Below are 22,711 nucleotides of genomic sequence, written 5' to 3'. Positions count from 1 at the left end.
GTGCAAGCCTCTCCTCTAGGGCTCTGTGATCCATCATACCTGTGAGCACTGCTATGCACAAACTAGGAATGATGTATTCCATAGGCATTACCACTTCGACACCATAGACAAGCCTAAAAGGGGTTTGTCCCATCAACTTTTTGCATGTTGTTCGATAAGCCCACAATACTGCAGGTATGCATAGGTCCCAATCACTTCGTTGAGAATTGAAAACCTTGTTCAGCACATTTTCAAACACTTTTTCAAATGCCTCCACTGTCCTATTAGCCTGTGGGTGATAAGGTGTGCTCTTTTGATGATATACTTGAAATTCCTCCATTAGTGCGCTGATCATCTCATTGAGGAAGTGCATACCATGATCACTCATCAAGATTCTTTGACATCCAAATCCCGTCAATACATGCTCAGATAGGAACTTTGCAGCAGTCGTGCCCTGCAATCCTTCACTGACTATGCTTCCGCCCAACGAGTCAATTACTCTGTCGCAGTGATAATGTAACTTGCCCCTATCTTTCCTTGTGGCTGAATGGGTCCTACAAAATCTATTGCCCACTTCTCGAAAGGTTGCAATGTCATTTGTGGATTCAAAGGCATTTCATCCCCCTGCAATGAGCTACCTATTCTTTGGCATACATCACATGCCTCACAATATGCTTTTGAATCCTGATGAAGGGTTGGCCACAACAACCCGGCGCGTAGAATCTTCTACGCAGTTGCTCTCCCTAAATAATGTCCTCACACAGCACCCCCATGAGCATCCACGAGGATGATGATTCATTCAAACTCAAGTACATACCATCGCAATATCTCATCAGTCCCCATCTTGTATAGATGCCTAGCAATAACAGAGAAATCTTCCGTGTACACCACTAATTCCTTCTTTTGCTAGACAGAGTATCCTTTTGGTTGAGTTCTTATTGTTAGGAAGTGTATTATATCCTCAAAGTGACAATCTGTGACATGCACTAGAAATAGCCACGTGTCAAGCAATCCTTCTTCCAAGTTAGTAGGTTCCTCCCCTATTACGGATGATCTAGTCTTGCGTTCAATCATCCAAGTTTCACAACAACTTCAAAGCCATACTCTTGGAATGATAAGAGCCATCTACAGATTTTCCCTCGCAACACAAGATTATTGACCACATACTTCAGTGTAGAGTGATCCGTATACATCTTGAAGTGGCCTCCTAGCAAGTAGTGTCGGTACTTCTGGAGCACATACACCATAGCTAGCCCTTCACACTCAGTGCTGGAATAGTTCTTCTCCACTTTGGCCAACTGCGCACGTGGATCATCTTGCCCATCATACTTGTCGATCATTCACATCTTAGGCTTCCAAAATCATGCTATCATCATCCTTCTACATCCGTGCCAATCATCGAAGCTTCCCTTGTGCATAATCCACCATCTTGCTAGCATAGTGCATAGTGCCCAGTCCAAGGCCTAGAAGCATTGCTTTTTTGGTACCTTCCTTTCAATTGCATCCCAAAAGATATCTACCTCATTTAGACCATCATAAATAGGCAGATTTATTTCTTCTGATGACACACAACACAATGACCAGGTCATCATGTTGCAATTCAGCGTAGTTACTTCATGTAATTGATTGTGCCAGCATTCTATTTCTTCGTCGGAGTTCGACGCATAGGAAATCTCTCGATCCCACATAACCCATCCATCTGCAGTGGGATTCACCCAGTCTTGGTCTCATGCTGTTATCTTATAGATGCAATCCATATCATCAGCGCTCTCATAATCGCAGACTGGTTCTGTATAACACGATCTTTCTATAGGATCGAGGGGTATTATTACATGCAGTGACTTCTTCTCAAAGGTCATCTTCTGTTTCTTCATATCGATCAACCCGTTCATACCAGTAGCTCAGTCAATTCCTAGAAGTGTGTTACAGGGAAAAGTTTCTACTTAGAACTGCTTATCCCACTAAGGTGTGATAGCTGCCTTAGTAACAAACAAAGCAAAGCTACTTTCATTTTTCCTTTATGAAGTATAGATGAGAGAAGAACAAAGAAGACCAACCTTTGTCTTGCACTAATCTCCTAGTTCGATTCCTCTCTCTCTTGATAGTCTTTCGCTACTTGTTCCCTTGTACACGCAGCTTCACAGAGTACCTGTAAGATCACAGTAGCATAGCACTATACAAGAACATGGATCTATAATCATAAACAATCTAGGATCAGATGTAAATTTACCATACAAATGCATAAAACATAAATTACACAAGAGTATGGAGGAAAACTTGAATAGCTTTTATTGATAAACAAGAAAGAGCCAAGGGGAGTTACAACCAGTTGTTCTAACCCAGCATCATCCTATCAACAAGGAAGACCCTCTTCACCTCATACAAAGCTTAGATCACCCAAGAATCTGATGTTGTCTCAAGAAACCAACAACAATTCCTTACAATATGCAAAATTCCAGCCTCTGGATCTCTGGGATGAGGGATCCATATATAGATATCTGTAAGGGGTATGAGTCAGCTTGTGATTTGATTAGTGTATTCCCTCTGATAGTTCTTGCTTCCACTTGGAGATTGATGATCTCTTACTCATCCTTGGTCGAATTTAGAGAGGCAAGTGTCACAGGAGAAGTTTCTGGAAGATTCCATGCCTCTCCACCTCGCGGAATGACACTGCCATTTGTCACCTCTTGCCCATCGCACCCCATAGAAGGGATTTTTGAAATGCAACGCACCCATACAGTGTATTTAGGTGAGATGCAACGCACTTTGCCTATGGAGCAGCTGAAATGATCCTGTTTTGACCAATTCTGAGTAGTTTTTCATGGAGAACTTCTGGGAGAAGCTGTAATCAGTTGACCTTGCTCCTTTAGGGGTTAGAACAACACTTTTAGTGACCTAGGAGCCCTTGGTTTATGTACATTTCATGCTTGGGGTTGTAGTGCCCAAAAATGTCTATAATAGTTGCCCCCTAAAGCATGAGGTCATTAATCTTTTGATGTCGAGTGAAATGCTTTATTATGAGGATCCGAAGTTCTTTCAAGCTGGGAAGAGACCTGTAATAAGGTACAATACAATACATTATCTTCATAATATTTTCATGATCTAGCTGAGGCGGGCATTCCCATGCTCAGCTTTATAAATTCATTTTCATGTACATAGGACAGACAATCGTCTGAGTGTAGACTGATGATTCTGGTAGAGCCATCATCCCTTTGATTGGATGATTATCTGTGTAGCAATTATGTACATTTGATGTCTTTATTTCCCTGAATATATATCGCAGCCCAGATGGATGAAACTAGATCCGGGGTCTTCAATCTCGTTCGATCTTCACTCGAAGTACAAGTCTATCCATGTGAGAGATGTTCTGGAGTCGAACATGGAAAGACATCGCCTGATTACCAGCCAATGATGTAAGTTGTTAACAGGCGCGAGAGGAATCACCGATAATGATAATGACCCTCAAGGTACTGCAATACAATTCACGTGGTGTGAATAAAGGAAATGGCGTTGAACACCACGCAAAATCTTTCGGTCGAAGGCCATTGATGTAAACCTGTCGCCAGAAGTGAGAAACTTGCCATTGAGGCATGCAAGCTTCAAAGTACTGAATGGGGTGTTCCTAGATCGACTTCTTGGATAATGAGCTGATGTCGATAAGAAGTGATCCGTCATAGGAGGGCCTTGATGAATCCCACATCAATGACACGGAACGGAGCAAATGATTTTAATGGAGGTGAAAACGATATGGTGATATAAGGTTCAGGGTGGCGGTCATGAAATAATGGAGTATAAATGTATTGTAGCGGGTGAGACACAGGTGAACTCTCTGAATGACTTCTCTTGAACATATCGGCGACATTGACCTGATGGATTGGTAGCATTAACCCCAAATGGGGATGGTGTGATGGGACCATGGTGATGTGACTGGTGAATGAAACAACCCAACCTGACTTGGATGCCGAGTGAAAGTGTCATGTTCAAGAGCGACTTGCTACCAACAAAGTTTCTTCAAGTTTTCTTCCCAATTTTTCCCTAGTCATTGCTGACGAGTACCTCTTTATTTTTGTCAAGCTTGAGGAGGATAACATATGCTTGTTCTATAATTTCCCCTTCGGGCAAACCCATCGCTATGTTTTAATGAGCCTAGCGATAGTGAAACTCATTCTCGTCTATAGACAAGTTTGTCACTATTAAGTTTTAACGAGTTTAATGACAAAGATAACTCGGTCCTTTTCAATTTTAGAGAGTCTGAAAAGGAACGTAAAGGAAACTCCAAAATTCCTTTTTCTTCATCTAATCCCTTAAGTCCAAAAAAGTATAAAACAATACAGAAGGGATGAATTTTCGATCCTTTTAACGAGCTGAACAAGACAAGCGCTCGATCTTTTTGTGTAATAATCCCTCAGGTCCAAAAAGATTAAAATTTAGAGGAGGGATAGCACTTTCGGTCCCTTTAACGAGCTGGAGAGGCCAATGGCTCGGCAATCTTTTCATATTTTACGAGTCAATTGAAAAGAGCTTAAAGGAGACTCGTTTTTTGAGGAACGAGTGATAAAATTGGGTAGCAGCTGATTCCAGGCAAGGTTTGGAATTTTCCAATCACGGCAGTGTTACAAGGATGGCTAGTGAGATCACTCTTCGCAGCTATTCCTCAAAAGGGGTAAACAATCAAATGGAGGTGAATGATCGGCCAATATAGAATGGAGGTGATGATGAGAACACGACCAGGGCTTTAAAGGCTGAAGTACTACATTCACGATGGTTATTTACCGGGAAATCGGTTCATTTTTTTTATTGAGCTTAAACACTGGGGGAGAAACATTTGCTCATGACTTATGTTTACTTTTTAACGAGCTTGAACTATGTCCTAAAACTGCTCGATTAATTCATTCGTATAATAAAAATGTCTCATATCAAAATGACAATTTTTAGAGTTTTGCCCCACATCCTTTCTTTATGCAAGTTAGGAAACGACCAATCCTACGAGTTTAAAGGGTTAGAGGACCTACAAATTTAAAAAATAAATAGTCGCTCTTCGCTTACACGCCAAAAGGTTTTCATGCCCCCAGGTATAAAACAAAATTTCATGGTTACCCCTTCTTCCTTCCGTCAAAACATTTGTTTTACCAAGAGAGGTCTACCTCTTACAGGTTACCAAAGATTGTTCTATTCACGGCGTAAAAAAAACACTTCTTCGGCAATGTTTATCGAAATAAACAAAGGTGAGTGGCAATGCCTGCCAACCCACATAACATTGACAAGAGAATCTTATTCCAGAATAACCCCCTCTTACAATCACGGACGGGAGTATAGACTAGTCATATTCTCTCGCGGAAACCTACCCTATACCTGAAGTTTTCCTGTCGAAGCAGACCAGGGTGCATGCCCCATGGGTTTCAGTCATGTCCCCCGAATCACTCGCGCTCATCAGGCAGATAGACTGGAGATTGATGAGACATTCCTTGTGTGAAAAGACCATTCAGGGATGGCATATGACTATTTTCTCTGTGTGATCCGGGAAATGAAAGCTGGTCTACGAGCTTGACCACTCTTCCTTCGTGCGGAAAACACATTACTCTAAAGAGTGAGGAGACAATCGCTCCCATGTAATAAATATAGTCTCGTCCAAGGAGTAGATTATAATCAAGGGGTCCTTGAACTACCATTACGTTCATTTGAACGGTTTTCCCCCTCAATATTATGGGCACATTGGGAAGGATCCCTAACGGTCGACTGGTTCCTTTGTCAAAGCCTGTTAGATTTCTCATTTCAGGCAAAAGCGATGGTGAACCAAGCGCTTTCCAAGCAGTCGAGGAAAGGATACTCACAGAAGCCCCTTCATCTATGATGGTACCAGCCATAACCATTCTATATATTAGAACAATAATTCGGAATGGTACACTAGCTGGTAAACGGGGCCTTCCTAGTTGATTCCAGTCGAAGGAGACAACTAGGTTGCTTGGAGGTGGGACCAAGTAGATGGTCGGGTAGGACTCTGACGAACTTCCCTCCTGCAGTAAAGGAATGGGTAAATTGCCCCCATGTTCATCGCAGTCTGTGCTTACGAAAAGAATTTAGATGGTGTCATCCTTATTCTCTTCTGTGATTGTATCATCTGAAGACGGAACCTCTGAAGGCAAGACCGGGTCAACTGCCACCTCGACCTTTTGACTTTCATCTGGTATGGGTTCAGATGGTTTGTCTTCAATGATAGATGCTTCAGCCGACCATCTGGGCGGGTCAGCCGGTTTTTCAACTAGTAGCAGACTCGGCAAGAGTTTTTTATATCCAGGAGGAAGTAGTAATGGTGAAACCGGATGATCGTCCAAAACTCTTTTAGCCTCATCTAAGAAGGGACAACGGTGGAAGACATGGTCGCCTTCGGACAGTTTACAAGGAAATCTATATTTTCCTTTTTGTCCTGGGGCTTCACTTTCACTAGTCGACGGTGTGTTTTCAACATGATCATCAGAGGTTTATGACACCGGGTTGTGCAAATGAGGAGACCAGTCCCTTAAGATCCGAGGGATGCAAGGACAATCTCTATGATAGTGGTCTCCTTTGCAAATGACACATGGCGATTTAGGCTTGGTCGGTGCAGTTTGTGGATTTTCGCTAGACAACGCTTGGTTGCCCCCTTTCGCTTTTGGCTCCTTCTTCTTCTTCTCTTTCTTCTTCTTTTCCTTCTTCTTCTCAGGTACTTGATTTTTGGCTTTACCAACCCCATCAAGCGAAGAAGAAGGAGGAGAGGAAGAATTGGAGGAAGTAGAAGGTTGGTGGGTAACTCTAGACTCGTCTAGTTGCTGACTCGATTGTTCAGGAATTGCGGTGTTCTGAACGACAGAGGTTGAGAAGAGCCATACAGGCAAGCCGATTGTCAATCCTGGAAGTGACAGTGTGGCCATATGGGGTGCACCAACATCTCCCCAAGAGGAGAAGGGACTAGGATTTCCTCCAAGGAGAATTCCTTGGTTGGTGGGTTCCATTTTCTCAACCTAAGATCAACGTAGGAAAAGGTGATGATTATTCCGTTTAAAATAAATTTTAGACGCTTTGACACAACTTGTTTTTTCAATTTTAAAGAGTCGAGAAAAAACAAAAGATGACTCCAGTCACCTTCGATTTTTAATGAGCCTGAAGTGACAAGTGCTCAGATGGACCTTTTCCGTTAAGGAGTCTGAAAAGGAATGAAAGGGACTGCTTTGGAAATCTAGGTAGAGGGATTACCAAACGAATCGCAAAACCGCAGAATACTTTTTACGGTACGATAGTCAATCTTCCTTAATGCTGTGTTCAGTGCATTGCGATCGATAGGGCGGCAAACACGGCTTCCTATGGATAAAAGATTAAGCCTATTGTGGTCTCCCAAAATATACTCGACGGTACGTGGGAGTACAAGTCCGTACTGGCACTTATCGTCTCAAAGTGGAGGAATCACCCAACCATCAGTGAGAACAACAGTTACCAGGCTTTACGACGCTGGAATACGTTTCTAGCCTAGACTTCTAAATGTTGTGTGTTAGGTTCCAAAGCGTTGTTAGATTCATTGAATTTATTTTATAGTTGATCTTGTTTATGAAGTTTGCCTTTCAGGTTCACCGCGAGATGTAGTATAATTCCTAAAATGCAATCTAAGATGATAAACAATCTTTTTATCTTCTTTGTGCAATGAAAATCCTAGCTAATAAGGAAAGAAAGACAAAATTCTTTCACAAAGAGCACACTCTAAATGCACTTACCTAAATAAAATAAATCAGACAGTCAAAATGAAAATGCACATGCATGTATTTGTTTTCGACTTTCTTAGTATGTGAACGAAAAAGAAAGCTAATGCATAAATCTGAATTACTTTTCAAGCGACAATTATCAACAAGTTTCTTTTTGAAATAAAAAATGGAGACAATCACAACATTTTACGATTTGGAAATGAATACTTGTTTTTGAAACTAGAAAAACTACAAATTCAGACCAAATACAATAGTAACAGGATAACCGACTATCAACAGCAATAAAACTCTTTCCTATGATTGAAAGTGACACTTGCGACACTTTCAAATCAAAGGACAATAGTGCGATTATGTTACTTTTTGCAAAGGAGAACTGAAAATGACTCAACAAACACACAAAAACATTTACAGTTCTTTTGTACAAAGGAGGCGGAATAACAGCAAGGAAAAGGGGTTTCAAACAGAGATATACTGATCATAGGCAGCAAAATTCATGAATAGAACTGGAAAGAATGAATCACAGAAACCAAAACTGAACAATGCCTAGTCTAATCAGCGCACCTGTAACACAGGGAATTTGAAATGCAGCGCACCTACTACACTCGGGAAGTGCACTGAATTTCAGATTCACATAACAGTACCTGTGCTGGGCCAGAGATGAGACTTTGCTTGGATTCCGGGTCACAGTTTGCAGTTCAGTTCATGGGTTTTGGCCGAGAAAATGGTAATCAATAATGCAACAATCAGGGGTAGATCTAAGGAGGATCTAAGAGCTACCACAATGGGCAATCAGAGAGTTTGTGAATCAGTTGTTTAAATCATAAACACATCCCAGAGATTGACTGAAGCGACATTTATCTACTTTGCATTTGCATAGCAAATGCAGTTCGAAAGCTACCTGGCTCGACTTCAGGCTTCATCTGTAAGTTTATGAAATAGACAACAAGGAAGATAAACAAACAAACTAATTCGTCCCCAGTGGAGTCACCATTTTGTTACAGGGAAATGTGTCTACTCAGAACTGCTTATCCCACTAAGGTGTGATAGGTGGCTTAGAAACAAACAAGGTAAAGCTACTTTCGTTTTTACTTTATGAAGTATAGATGAGAGAAGAACAAAGAAGACCAACCTCTGTCTTGCGCTAATCTCCTAGTTCAATTCCTCTCTCTCCTGATAGTCTTTCGCTACTTGTTCCCTTGCACGCCCAGCTTCACAGAGTACCTATAAGATCACAGTAGCATAGCACTATACAAGAACATGGATCTATAATCATAAACAATCTAGGATCAGATGTAAATTGACCATACAAATGCATAAAACATAAATTAGACGAGAGTATGGAGGAAAACTTGAATAGCTTTTATTGATAAACAAGAAAGAGCCAAGGGGAGTTACAACCAGTTGTTCTGACCCAGCATCATCCTCTCAGAAAGGAAGCCCCTCTTCACCTCATACAAAGCTTAGATCACCCAACAATCTGATGTTGTCTCAAGAAACCAACAACAATTCCTTACAATATGCAAAATTCCAGCCTCTGGATCTCTGGGATGAGGGATCCATATATAGGTATCTGTAAGGGGGATGAGTCAGCTTGTGATTTGATTAGTGTCTTCCCTCTGATAGTTCTTGCTTCAACTTAGATATTGATGATCTCTTACTCATCCTTGGTCGAATTCAGAGAGGCAAGTGTCACAGGAGAAGTTTCTGGAAGATTCCATGCCTCTCCACCTCGCAGAATGACACTGCCATTTGTCACTTCTATCCCATCGAACCCCATAGAAGGTCTTTTTGAAATGCAATGCACCCATACAGTGTATTTAGGTGAGACGCAATGCACTTTGCATATGGAGCAGCTGAAATGATCATGTTTTGACCAATTCTGAGTAGTTTTTCATGGAGAACTTCTGGGAGAAGCTGTAATCAGTTGACCTTGCTCCTTTAGGGGTTAGAACAACACTTTTAGGGACTTAGGAGCCCTTGGTTTATGGACATTTCATGTTTGGGGTTTAGTGCCCAAAAATGTCTATAACAGAGTGCAGGGCGGGGATTGCTATCATCCACAATCTCTATTACTTCAAAATCTACCAGTACGCTCACTCCCTCAATATCCACGGTCGCCCCCTGTAGCCGCCCCATGGTTATGATTTTATACTGATTCACCACCCTTAGCTGAATTGAAGATCATTTTAGAGTAGGTCTCCTCATTCGCTCCCAAGTCTGGTTTGGTAGGACATTCACATCTAACCCCAAGTCCAAAATGACCAGATCAATTTCATACTCTCCTATTTGTGCGGTCAGTTTCATCTCTTGTCCCATGCTTGTTTTATGCTTTCCAATCTTTTGTACCACATGAGGCTCACCTAGCACGGTTCTAGCGCATCTATTGATGAATTCTTGTAGCCCTTTTATAGCCTTATTGTTGCGTAGTAACTTCATACAGGTTTCCAAGAAAGTTGTGAGCATAGAGGGGTCCATCTCCAGCTCAGGCTTATCCTCGCTTCCTAAAGTGGAGACCTCAGTGAATCTCTTCTTAGCTTCCATGAAGGCTTCCCGAGCATGCTCCAAATAAAATTCAACCTCTTTCTTTGGGGCCTTGCGAACCCATGTATTGTCTTCCAGTTGTTTCCCTTTGTCATCTCCTATCACGATTCCACTCCAGAGCACTATATTTACATTCGGATCTTCGTAACGTGGCTTAAATCTCATCATCTGCAAGTTCTGAGTCAGGGGAGGTGGTAGCACCCCTTTGTCATGTATCCTAGCTATCAACATTGGACAGTATTTCATTTCATGATCAAACAACGTGTAATACTTGCATGATCGATGCGTTGGATTAGTGAAATCACAAACATAGTGTCCTGGTCCTCCGCAATTGTAGCAAATCAACTGTCCTCGACCTCTACCAGGTCCTCCTCCACATCAGCCTCATCCGTGCCCCTGAAATCCTATCTGCACCATACCTATATTATGGTCAAGGGGTCGCGTTTTGGCCTGAACCCTATAGGTGAGAGTTCTATCCATCATCAATTCATATCTTCTGCAAGTACGCTCATCATGTCCTACCGACCTACAAAGGTTGCAGAAAAATTGTTGCAGTGCTTATACATACTTCTGTAGCAAGTGACAGTTTTCCATGACATGTTTTACAGCTACCTGACAGATAGCGCACCATAAATCATGTGTCGCACTGGGTCCTACTGGAGCTTTTGGTCTTAAAGGCATTGGTTCTCCTCCTGCAAGGTAATTTGCAAATAACAGGAAATGGTCTTTGTCATGACCCTGAATCTTTCATTTCAAGAACCATACCTCCTTGCATACCTCTGGTTGAACCGTCCTCTCCTACTTCAGACTTTGCATCTCAAGGCATAGATTCTTCAACTGCACATGGATCTGCTAGACTCCTAGATTATGATCTTGCATCGGAGTCTCATGTAGTCTCATGGAAATCTCCAAGGCCTCTACCTGTGTTGTTATCTTCTGCTGCGATAGCACTGTCCTTAAGTGTCATAGTAGCAAAGCCACAAACCACTCCCAATGTTGTCCATATGTCAAGTTCCTAACGCATCTCACCTGGTTGCATTGCGATCTATTTGAATCCCACAATCAACTACGCTTCATATTTAGCCCTGCTAGATTCCCTACTTAGTGCTTCTTGGATGTCTGCTACTCCAGCATTCGGGTTATCGTCAGGGTACTTAATATACCAGATTAGCTCGCGATCCTGTAGAGCGCTAACCAGTGTCACTTTCTTTATATGATCATCAGTAACACCTTGAAATTCCCATACAATCCTCACCACGAACAAAAATTGGTTAGGGTCCTCATTTCCCAAGCCTTTGAACAAAGGCAACTTCACTATGTTTTCCATACTGAACCATAGTGGAGGCGAAGGTGGTACAATCAAAGTTGGAGGTGATGGTGGTGAAGTTAGAGGTGGTGTGGGAAGAGGTGGTATTCATGGAAAGCCTTGTCTTATTAACTGAATATCACTTTGCGAGAGACCTTTGCTATCACTTCTTCATCTGTTCGCAGAGGCGAAATCAAGGGGCTGTACTCTGGACCCTTGTTTCCTTCATTCCTATAAGTTTTTCCAATTCGCGTAGTCCAAAAAATCAAGGTAGCTACATAACCCGTTTTTCGCGCAACAACATTTTAATCCAAGTATTCAAAGATTTTACATACTTACCTTGTGGTCCCTTGAAAAAGCGTCACTCTGCCTCACTGTAGCTGACTAAGTTTTCGACCGCAAATTCAGTCACAAATCCTCCTATGAAGTGATCGAGCCAATGATCGACAGCGCGGGTAATCTTACCCTCTGATGCTTCTGATGAGTCCCAGAAATGGGTAATTATATGGGCTCATTTAGCTTCCTAATTCGACTTAATTCACCATTCCCATTAGTTTATTGCATGTTTTTTATTATATTTATGCTAATAGAGTGAATTGGGTTAGTCATTATGCCAAAAAGCTTAATGTGTGCTTTATGCATATTTTTGGTCAATTTTGAGACAAAATCGAAGGTTTAATGAGCACTTGGAAGCCAAATTCATGGAAGAACAAGGGAGAGGATTTGTAGGAAGGTGTTCCCTTCATTTATGAGCCCTTACCTTGAATTCTCCATCAAAAACTCGGAGCACAAGGGGCAGCCAAGCAAGTCAAGTAGGACTGCTGTTAACTGAAAGTTTTGGTGGTCGAGTTCCTAAAGTTTAGGAGGGTTGTTGGGGTCCTCAATTTGTATAAATAGGAAGGCTTAGGGCCTCATTTCAGTTAGTCAATTTTTAGTTAGATTTTAGTTAGATTGTAGTTAGATTTTAGTCAGTAGGCTAGCACTTTAGTGTAGCTCTGTATCAACACATTTTCGAGCTTTTTCTTGTAGACAGTTTTTGGGATGTAACTATTATTTTTTTATCAATAAAGATGAATCCAACTTTGCACCAGCTCTAATCCTTATTAGGAGGTTGTAGCTCTTAGATTTGGGCCCAACCCAAGTGCCAATACCTCCTTTGTGTACTTTTATGTGTCTTTGCTACATTCATAGAATAATTTCTGTTATCTAGATTAAGATCTTGCTTTGTTACTTAGGTTGTTTTGGATGATTGAAATAGCTTTTCATGCTTTAGTTTGATTTGATATATTGGTAAAGAAAAACACCTGCAAAAAGGCCACCAAGCAATCCTTGATCTCATCTCTCCCTCCTTGGGACCATGAGCTGAGACCAAGGCATACTTGCTGCCACAAAAACACTTTTCTTGCTTCTTCATGCAATTGCTAGTGTTAGATTCTTAGTTGCAAAAGTCGATACGAGTTGTGATTGCATGTTTAAGTCTATTATTTCTTAGTTTGCACAGTTAACTTACGTCAGTTTCCACCAATAAATTTATGTTCATCATGGTTGCTGGTTCCTAGGTCAAATTAGGTCAAGTTAACTAGATCTTTGGTTTGCATAGTCTTTGTTCAGTCAGTTTTGGAAAATGGTGTGCAGAACACCTGTGAAACCTCCTTTCCTACCCTTCCTCCATCAGACAACCTGCTTCAACCTCTAATCCAAGATTCCTTCCCTCCATTTGCCACACTTTTCCAATTTGCCCTAATTTCTACATTCTTGTGCAACATTTCTCCCTCCATCCTTGAACAAATCCAACCACCTTAATCACTCCTTAGCCTCATTTACTAGGTCCTAGGCCCCTTTTCATCCTCATCCATCATCCATTTCAATTTTTCCACCATTTTTCCACCATCAACCCTCCAAAATCCTCTTTCGGATCTTCCTATAGAACATCCTGTAGAACCCCTGCAGACTCCGTGTAGAAGTTCAAGTGAGCGGTTTTTCGAGATCTAATCACTGTGAAACTCTCTGGAAGGGTGATAGGGACCCCTTAGGCCCTCTTCTCACCTTCCCAACCTCTTGCAAGCACCTACTCCATTTCCTTTCACCAATCAACCTCTGCACAGTCAAAAACAGTTAAAGCACATGCATAATAATTCTGATAACTTACTCAAAAATACAAAAAGATTACTTTTCTAGATTTTACTTCAGAAATAGCTTAGTCGCATGCATTTTACCTTTCCAAGAGTCAATGGCATCCATTTCCATCGCTTTCATCTCTTTTTTTTCACCAGTAGGGTTCATCAGTAAAACTAGGGTTTGGTAGGGTTTGCATTTCTTTTCAGCTTTCAGCTTCTTTCTGCAAGTAGACTAGCCTCCTTTGAGTTAGCTTTCGTCCATCATAGTTAAAATATTCTTCTAAGAGCTCATAGAAGTTGGCTTAAGCTCCTATCAGACTTGTGCCAACTGATCAAGTGACAGCCTGCGATAAGAGCTAGTACTTGTGCATATAGCACCATCGCTTCCAAGTTTTTTAGGAACTACCGTGTTGATAAAATTAAAGAAGGGAGCCCTAGGAGTTGCAGCATTATCACTGCAATACTGGAGCCCACCATCTTTTTGGTGCTGTTTCCAGGGAAGCATTAGAGTATTGGTGATTGCTACTTTTCTTCTATTTTCTACTGCAACCTTCTACTAAGTAGTTTATTTTAGCAAGAGTAGAGTAGTTGTTTCATTTCCATTCTGCAATTTCATTTCCGTAAAAGTAGATTAGACATTTCCTGCTTTAATTTCATTTCATCAAGCGTATATTAGATATTTCATGCTTTCATAGATTAGCATTTCAATTCCGCAATTTCAATTCTGCAAGCGTAGATTAGCATTTCAATTCCGTAATTTCAATTCTACATGCGTAGATTAGCCTTTCAATTCTGCAAGCGTAGCTTAGCATTTCATTCCTGCAATTTCATTTCAGAAAAATATATTAGTCCTTTTCTACTTTCATTTCAATTCCTCATTTTCATTTCATGAAGATATATTTTAGTTAGTTGTAGTTCAATCTATTTCAGTTTTGCAAGTACAAGCAGAAAAAAAAAAAAAAAACAAAAATCAACCAAAAATATTTCATTTCATGCCTTGTAGGAGTAGAGGTAATTCAGAAAAATGTTTGCACAACACCCCCACTGCTTCACACAACCAACCTTCTCTCTTCTTCGATGGTTGTGATTAATAAGAACCCCTAGCTGGACAGCAAGACATTTGAAGAACCTCTAGGGGAGAAGAAGAAGAAAGCATTCCTCTGGAGCAAATGGCTACAAGCAGAAATGTTGGGAGCAGTACCTTATCCAAAAACGAATTTACAAATCAGATGGAAGATTTCAAGAGTGAGGTGAGGCAGTTTCTTGCCATGCAACTGGATACCTTGCAGATCCAAAGGAAGCAAGAGGAAGCCAAGAGGTCTTTGGCCATCTTTTGTCCTAGGTGCACTAGAAAGCATCCTAGGAACGAATATCCATTGCACTCCATAGAAGTGTGTTTTGTCTATGAAGAAGACCATCCTATGAATCAGTGCCCTTCCTTTCCCAAGCTTAAAGCTGCATATCAGAGGGCAAAAGGTGCCACTGAACCACTCTATTATATGAACCAAAGGAGGCCACATGGACCCATACCTTACCAGCAGTGAATGCAAGGAACATCCCAAACTTATTACGACCCCTATCAAGCCACTTCCATGCCTTCTTGGGGTCCTCCTGCTCATTCTTCCTGGTCCACACTCCCTCCTTGGTCGTATCCATCTCAATATCATGCTCAACCAGCTACTCATCCATTTCACCCCTATGCTCAGCCACAGCCTTAGTGGAATGCACTTCATCAGGGGTGGAGGCCCCAATACAACTCTCCTCCTGCTCCTTTGCCCCCACCACCTACCCAACCACACCCCCACTCAACTACCCATACCACCATTTCCAAACCTGCACATTGGAGTACCTCAACCCAATTGCAATGTTGAGGCACAACATGTCCAAACAACTCCTCTTGAGCTCAACAATATTCACCATAGCTCAAGAAGAGTATTGCAAAAAAGAGGTTATATTGACAACATTGAACGACCACATCGAGCAAAAGAAGATTCAAAAGAGGAGAGAAAAGAACCATGGGCTGTACTTGATGAAGAGAAGACATCAGAATCAGAGATCAAGAGAGCTCCCTCATGGTTACCATCAAATCCTCTATGTATTTAAGAGAAAAATCAGCAAAAAGAGGAGGATGTGAAGGTCATGATAGAAGGTGACATGAAGAATGATCCAGATCAGCAAAAGGACCAAGGATATTAGAGCTATATTGAGATATAGTTTCAGATGGTCACTAAGTTGCAGCAGTACTCTCTTCCTCAGCTATGCTTGATCCCTTCAAAGTCAAATCTTTTGGTCTTTGAAATTTGGATACCCGACAAAGCATGCATTTCAAGCCTCCACATCATTTTGTCTCTAATCTCGATGTGCACATGGCTCCATTGGAAGTATTTTTATACTTGAAAATGATTATTTTTTTCAAGTAGCGCAGGGTTGGAAAAAAGAAAAAAAGATGAAAATAAGAGGAAAATAAAAATCTAAGGTGAAAACCTCCTCGGAGGTGCCTCAGATTGGCTCATTGATTGAAAACCTCCATGAGGCGGTCAATGGGTTGGATAGAAGAGAAAAGAAAAAGAGAATAAGATCCCTAGGTGAAAACCTCCCTTGGAGGAGCCCAGGGAAGGCAATTTGGGTGAAAACCTCCATGAGGCGCCCTAGTTGTTTTCAAAAAAAAAAAGAGAAAAAGAAAGAAGAAAAGAGAAAAAGAAAAATAAACCTAATTTCTGTTGAATAATTGCAGGTTGCAGGAAGTACATTGCAGGTTAGAAGGATCACACAAAACAAAGATAGAGGTCGGCACCAGGCTGCAAGCATCCCTCACAATCCATTCCTCCATGGTCACTACCCTTTCCCAAGATTTAGTCTCATTCGGACTCAGATTTCACCTTCTACAGGAAGCTCTGTATCTTCTACAGGAAGTTCTGTGTCTACTATAGGAAAATCCTGTAGAGCCTGCAAACAAGCCAAGATCGATCTCCAAAGAGGACCCGAAGGTTGAGAATCTGTCTATGAGGCCTGTAAATATCCTTGTTTCCATCCCTCACCCTTCTCCATCATTTCTTCCACCTCATTGTACTTCTTTTCTGAAAATTGTGTTTTCTAGAAGAAGTTCCTATAGAAATTACAGAAAGCTAGAAATGGATGTTAAAAAGTAGTTTAGCAAACATGGAAGCTTCATAAAGGGTTCATAAATCCTCCTACTTCAAACCTCTCTCCCATCAATTCCAAGTCTGCATTATAGCCCAAGCTCATCTTTTCTTACTGTGCAAAAAATTGTAGAATGCTTTGAAACAAATATACATAGAGTAGAAATTTGTTTTTTCCCTAACTTGAAAACCGTGCATCCATTTAAAAAACTATTTTATGGGGAGTTGTATAGGGATGATGGCAACATGTCTGAGCAATTTCAGCCAATTCTAGTGCATGTTTTCCAAGAAATCAGCCTCCATCACCTTCAGCCATTTTTGCATTTTCTCCATATCCATACATCCATTTCAAAACTTGTTTCATGGGGAGATGCATATGGGTGATAATAACCTGCCCAAGCAATTTTAGCAAATTCTAGTGCACGACTTCTAAGAAATTGACCTCTGTCACCTTCAGCCATTTTTAGTTTTTCTCTAAATCTGTGCATCCATTGACCACAATTTTTCTATGGGAGGTGCATAATGATGATAGAAACATGCTTAGAAAGTTTCAGGTCAATCTGGTCTATCGTTTGGGAGCTATGGAGAAAACAAGTCACTGTCCTACAAAAATCTAGCATCAGCAACATGAGGGTGCAAATCTGAACGTTGAAACAGACTCCTGCAGCTTAGATCCAGCCAGAGGATGCCTGCACAAGAAAAATAGCCATGTATCAACAACCAAACCAACATGCATCCACAGAAACAAAGGCATGTAGCAGAAGGAAAGGCCGCAACACCTCACAGCAAATGCATTCGACTTCTAGGTACGTGACTAAACCCATTCCTCTATTGCATGAATGTAATTTAGGAACTGTGTGGACAGTGAGATGGTTGTGATTAAACAAGATCGGTGGCCAGCTAACTGGCCACCCTCATCTAGTTCAGATAGTGCCTCGTTTAGTTCAAACAACGCTCAGTGGGTGCAATTGGCACGTGTGCTCAACCATCTCAAGAAGAAAACTGAAAACAGGTAGTGGTGGCTGTTTAAACTCCAACGTAACTGATGGAAGTGATTACAAGCAGACAACATACAGTTCATAATAACACTGCAGTGGGGACCAACGGTCTGCATGGGGCCAACGTGCACTTGGCTAGCTCACCCTCCATCAATGGAAGTCTCCATAAGTAGCCAATCGAACTCATCTTTGAAATACTCTCACCACTGTTGTTTCCATTTTATCATTGTCCCTGTAGCTGCAACAAGCTCCATACCACCTCCATAGTAGCAAACCAGTCTTTCATGGCCATTTTTCAAAACCCTCTTGCTTATCGGCATTCTACAGGAAGCACAGTTTCATTCTACAGGAAACGAGAGCCTTCTACAAGAAGGCTTCTACAGGAAAGGCATAAAACAACCCTACAGAAAGAAAACCCAGGATTTTCAGCGAATTTCAAGCTCAAAACAAGGTAGGCTCGAAAAAACTCCTCTATGCATGGTATGTTTGTGCAAGGTGGTGAATTGAACCGCATCGGATTGGAAAATCAGAGGAAAAGTAAAATGTTTGCCTGCATATTGCACTGAGTTTCCCCAGTTTTTCTGCATCAAAAATATCCTCCACATTTTCTTTTTAAATTCTCTTGTAGGGAGGATATATTCAACCATCTAGGTCAGCCTATGTGGGTAAAAATAAATAAAATTGAATTTGCATATCTGTCTGTGTGCTGAGAAGAGAACCTCATCCCTCTGCTCTGTCTGTAAAAAGAAAATTTCCCCTTTCATAAACAGACAGTCGAGATTTTGGGTAACAACAGTCTTAAAACAAGGGAATTGTTGCTAGTTGATATTGAACACATGAGAAATTTCATCTTGGGTTCAGGGGAATCCAAATTCAGCTATCCTCTATTTCAGATTGACTGTTTGGTTGCCTAAGCATTTCCTTTTCTGATTAAAACATAAAAAGAGCACTCTCTGGAGTGAAGTCAGTTTCCAAATTACGAAGTACATCACGTGTGAAGGGAGGTTTAGCATCATCTATGGTTATCATTTCAGGTTGCTGTGTGAACTAAGGCATGGGATTGCCTTGCCTCCAGCCAAGAAACTAAGAATCCCCTATTTCCTTCTTCAGTCAATAATTGAATGTGGTACAAAGTTAAATAAAGGGATCCCAGATCAGTTGGCCCATCATGGGCTCATCAAACTATTGGTGGAAGGTGCTTTGCACACCTACACTATTCCCATATCTTGGGAAATCTTCAGAAACATGTCCAGGGATGACAATATTAGAATTTTGGCTGAAAACATCACCCCATCCAGCAGTGAGGAGGGAGAACAACTGAAGAAGGTGAGAAAAGCAATGGTGAAGGAACACAGGATATTTAAGCATAGAAAGAATAGAAAGAAAAAGGGGAAATGGGCGAAATTGTTAAGCCTAAAAAAGAGGAGGAAACAACAGCAAAAACACCAAGGGAAAAGAGGATGTTGTTGGCATTATGATACATGTGTTGTCCTTGATGGAAACTCACTCAGAGGTTTGATACAGGTGATGGCAACTTAATCAGAGGAAAGATCTTAGTACAACAAGTCAAGAGAGAGATATACGCAGGTACATTGTGACAAAGCCGTGTATACACATGGGTTAGACGTTCCGAATACGCATGTGCATATACACGCACTTTCACGCAAGGAAAAGCGTGTACATGTGGGAGAAATTATGTTTTGGTCCGTGGTATTTAGTCCTTGGTATTTGAACCTATGGTTGTGGACCATTGTATCTCGTCAGAAGTGTTGGTCCCAAGTATTAGGTCCATGGTATTGTTTCTACATGGTTTTGGACCATGGTATTGAGAGAAGCCTAACCTATATAAGGAGAAGATCATTAGGCAAAGGAAAATGAAAGGAATAGATGTCTGACGAAGTGGGAAGATCTAGTTATGTGTTTGTGATGCTTGGCTCAGGTTGGATATGACAGTGAAGGTATAAGTAATTATCTTTAGATCTGTACGCAGGTTGTCTCTGGTGAAAGTGCGTATACACGTGGTTTTGATATAGTCAAGTAGCATATGCATTATGAGATTTGGTGTTTCAGGTTGCTGTTGATTCTAGTGGTTGTTCCAGAGTTTTGGGCTCTGGTTTGCGTTCTGTGTTTTTGATGACAGGGTTTCAATGATTCAGTATTGGGTGATTTTGAGATTTATGATGCAAGTATAATTTGATGATTGTGTTGCAACAGTGATTGTTTTGTACTTATGGATCCAGTTTGAAAATGTATGAAATGTGGTCCCTATAGGAAAGAAGGTTGTAGCCTTCTGTAAGTCAGCACCTACATACTAGTATATCAGCTAGTACAAGAGCTGAGGGGGTTGTAGCTCATTTCCAGAAGAAGCTGGAAAATGAGAGAGGGTTGTAGCTCTATGCAAGTTGCAGCCTGCATGTTGGTAAAGGACTGCACCAGTACATTGTAAAAGAAGTTTCTTATTAAAGGAAGATAGAAACAAATTGCAGTAGGTGGTTTTCACCCACATTGGGTTTCCACCTTATATCATGGTGTTCATGTGTGCTCTTTATGTGTGATGATCTGTTCTATTTACTATTCATATGGTTGATAATGTTTTGATGCATTCACTGAAGATGAACTAACTAAATCATAAAGTTTACTGGATGTACGCTAGTTGCCTTTAGCGCAGTCACGTATATACGCAGATATATTTAATTGAAGTAGCGTATATGAATCAGAATATGAAAATTGAAAAGTGGTTGATTTTCTAACGCTGATTCACCCCCCCCCCCCCTCTCAGTATTATTTCCAACAATTGGTATCAAAGCAGGTCCTTTAGAAGAAGCTTGATTGCTTGAAGGAAAGATCCATTAGAATGGCTAATCTAGAAAGAGAGGCACACATCAGGCCACCAATCTTTGATGGGAACAACTTTACCCACTAGAAGATAAGAACCATGGCATATCTACAATCACTTGGAGCAGAAGTTTGGGGGATCGTGGAAGGAGGAGATAAATACCTTAGTCATTTTTCCAGCCCTGAAACACCCATTGTCTCTCTACACCAAGAGAACTTCTCAGAGCTCAAATTTTTTTTCAATGCATTTGTAGTATTCTTCAAAGTGTCCACTTTTACCAGCAACACCTTTTTGTCTTCTATCATATCCCTCACAAAGTGATATTGAACATCAATGTGCTTTGTCTTTGAATGATATGCGGGGTTCTTTGCCAAGAAAATTGCGCTTTCGCTGTCACAGTCTATCCTTATAGCTCCGTGTATTAACCGCATACTTGAACACAATCTCTGCAACCAAACTACTTCCTTGCTTGCATGAGGGGCCACAAAAGAGCTTAGTCATTTTTCCAGCCCTGAAACACCCATTGTCTCTCTACACCAAGAGAACTTCTCAGAGCTCAAAATTTTTTTCAATGCATTTGTAGTATTCTTCAAAGTGTCCACTTTTACCAGCAACACCTTTTTGTCTTCTATCATATCGCTCACAAAGTGATATTGAACATCAATGTGCTTGGTCTTTGAATGATATGCGGGGTTCTTTGCCAAGAAAATTGCACTTTGGCTGTCACAATCTATCCTTATAGCTCCGTGTATTAACCGCATACTTGAACACAATCTCTGCAACCAAACTACTTCCTTGCTTGAATGAGTGGCTGCCATGTATTTTTCCTCTGTAGTTGATAGTGCCACTATAGATTGTTTCTTACTCATCCAACTGACTGCACCTCCAAATAGGTTAAACACATACCCACTTGTAGATCTTCTTTGATCTAGATCTCCAGCCCAGTCTACATCAACAAAGCCACAAATATCCAACATTTTGTCCAATCTTGATCTTCCTTGGTAGCACAAACCATAATCACTAGTGCCATGCAAATACCTAAAAACCCGCTTCACTATTGTCTAATACTCCTTTCCTAGTTTTGACATAAACTTGCTCAATACTCCCACTGCATGTGCAAAGTCTGGTCTAGTACAGACCATTGCATACATCAGACTACCAACTGCACTTGCATATGGAACACGGGACATGTCCTCTTCCTCTTCTTGTGTCTTGGGACATTGTTCAACAGATAACCTCACATCTACAGGAATAGGAACCTTCACCGGTTTACTATCCTTCATATTAAACCTCCGCAATATTGTCTCGACATACTTCCTCTGGTTTAACCAGAGCTTCCTCTTTGTCCGATCTCTTTTAATTTCCATGCCCAAAATATAGTTTGCAGCATCAAGATATTTCATGTCGAATTTGGAGGACAATTGGGTCTTCAAATCATGGATAATTTCTTTCTCATTTCCAACCAGCAAAATATCATCCACATATAAGACCAGATAAATAACACAGTCACCAATTAATTTAAAATACACATAGTGATCTGCTTTGCTTCTGGTGAAGCCAAGTACCCATATAAATGTATCAAATTTTTCATACCACATCCCTGGTGACTGTTTTAACCCATATAGAGACTTCTTTAACTTACACACCAGTTCTTTCTTACCCTTCACCGCAAAGCATTTAGATTGCTTCATGTAGATCTCCTCTTCCAGATCTCCGTGAAGAAATGTTGTCTTCACATCCATTTGTTCTACCTCAAAATCAAAAGCAGCAGCAGCAGATAAAAGTAATCTAATAGAAGTTACCTTGGCAATAGGAGAAAAAATATCACTAAAATCAATTCCCGGCACCTGGGAATAACTTTTTGCTACCAACTGAGCTTTGTATTTCTCCACCTTTCCTTCTGCATTTGTCTTCTTCTTGAACACCCATTTGCTACCAATGGGTTTCCTTCCAGCTGGAAAATCCGCCGGATCTGAAGCCTCATTTTTGTGCCAAGATGCCATTTCATCAACCATGGCCTCTTTCCAGAGTTTTCCATCCTCTGAATCCACTACTTCCTTCATA

Source organism: Pinus tabuliformis, chromosome 3_1 (assembly GCF_031772625.1).
Source record: "Pinus tabuliformis cultivar Carrire ecotype Pingquan chromosome 3_1, CPIR1, whole genome shotgun sequence".
Lineage (NCBI taxonomy): Eukaryota > Viridiplantae > Streptophyta > Pinopsida > Pinales > Pinaceae > Pinus > Pinus tabuliformis.
The sequence above is the reverse complement of the archived record's forward strand: the minus strand, read 5'-3'. Positions refer to the sequence as shown.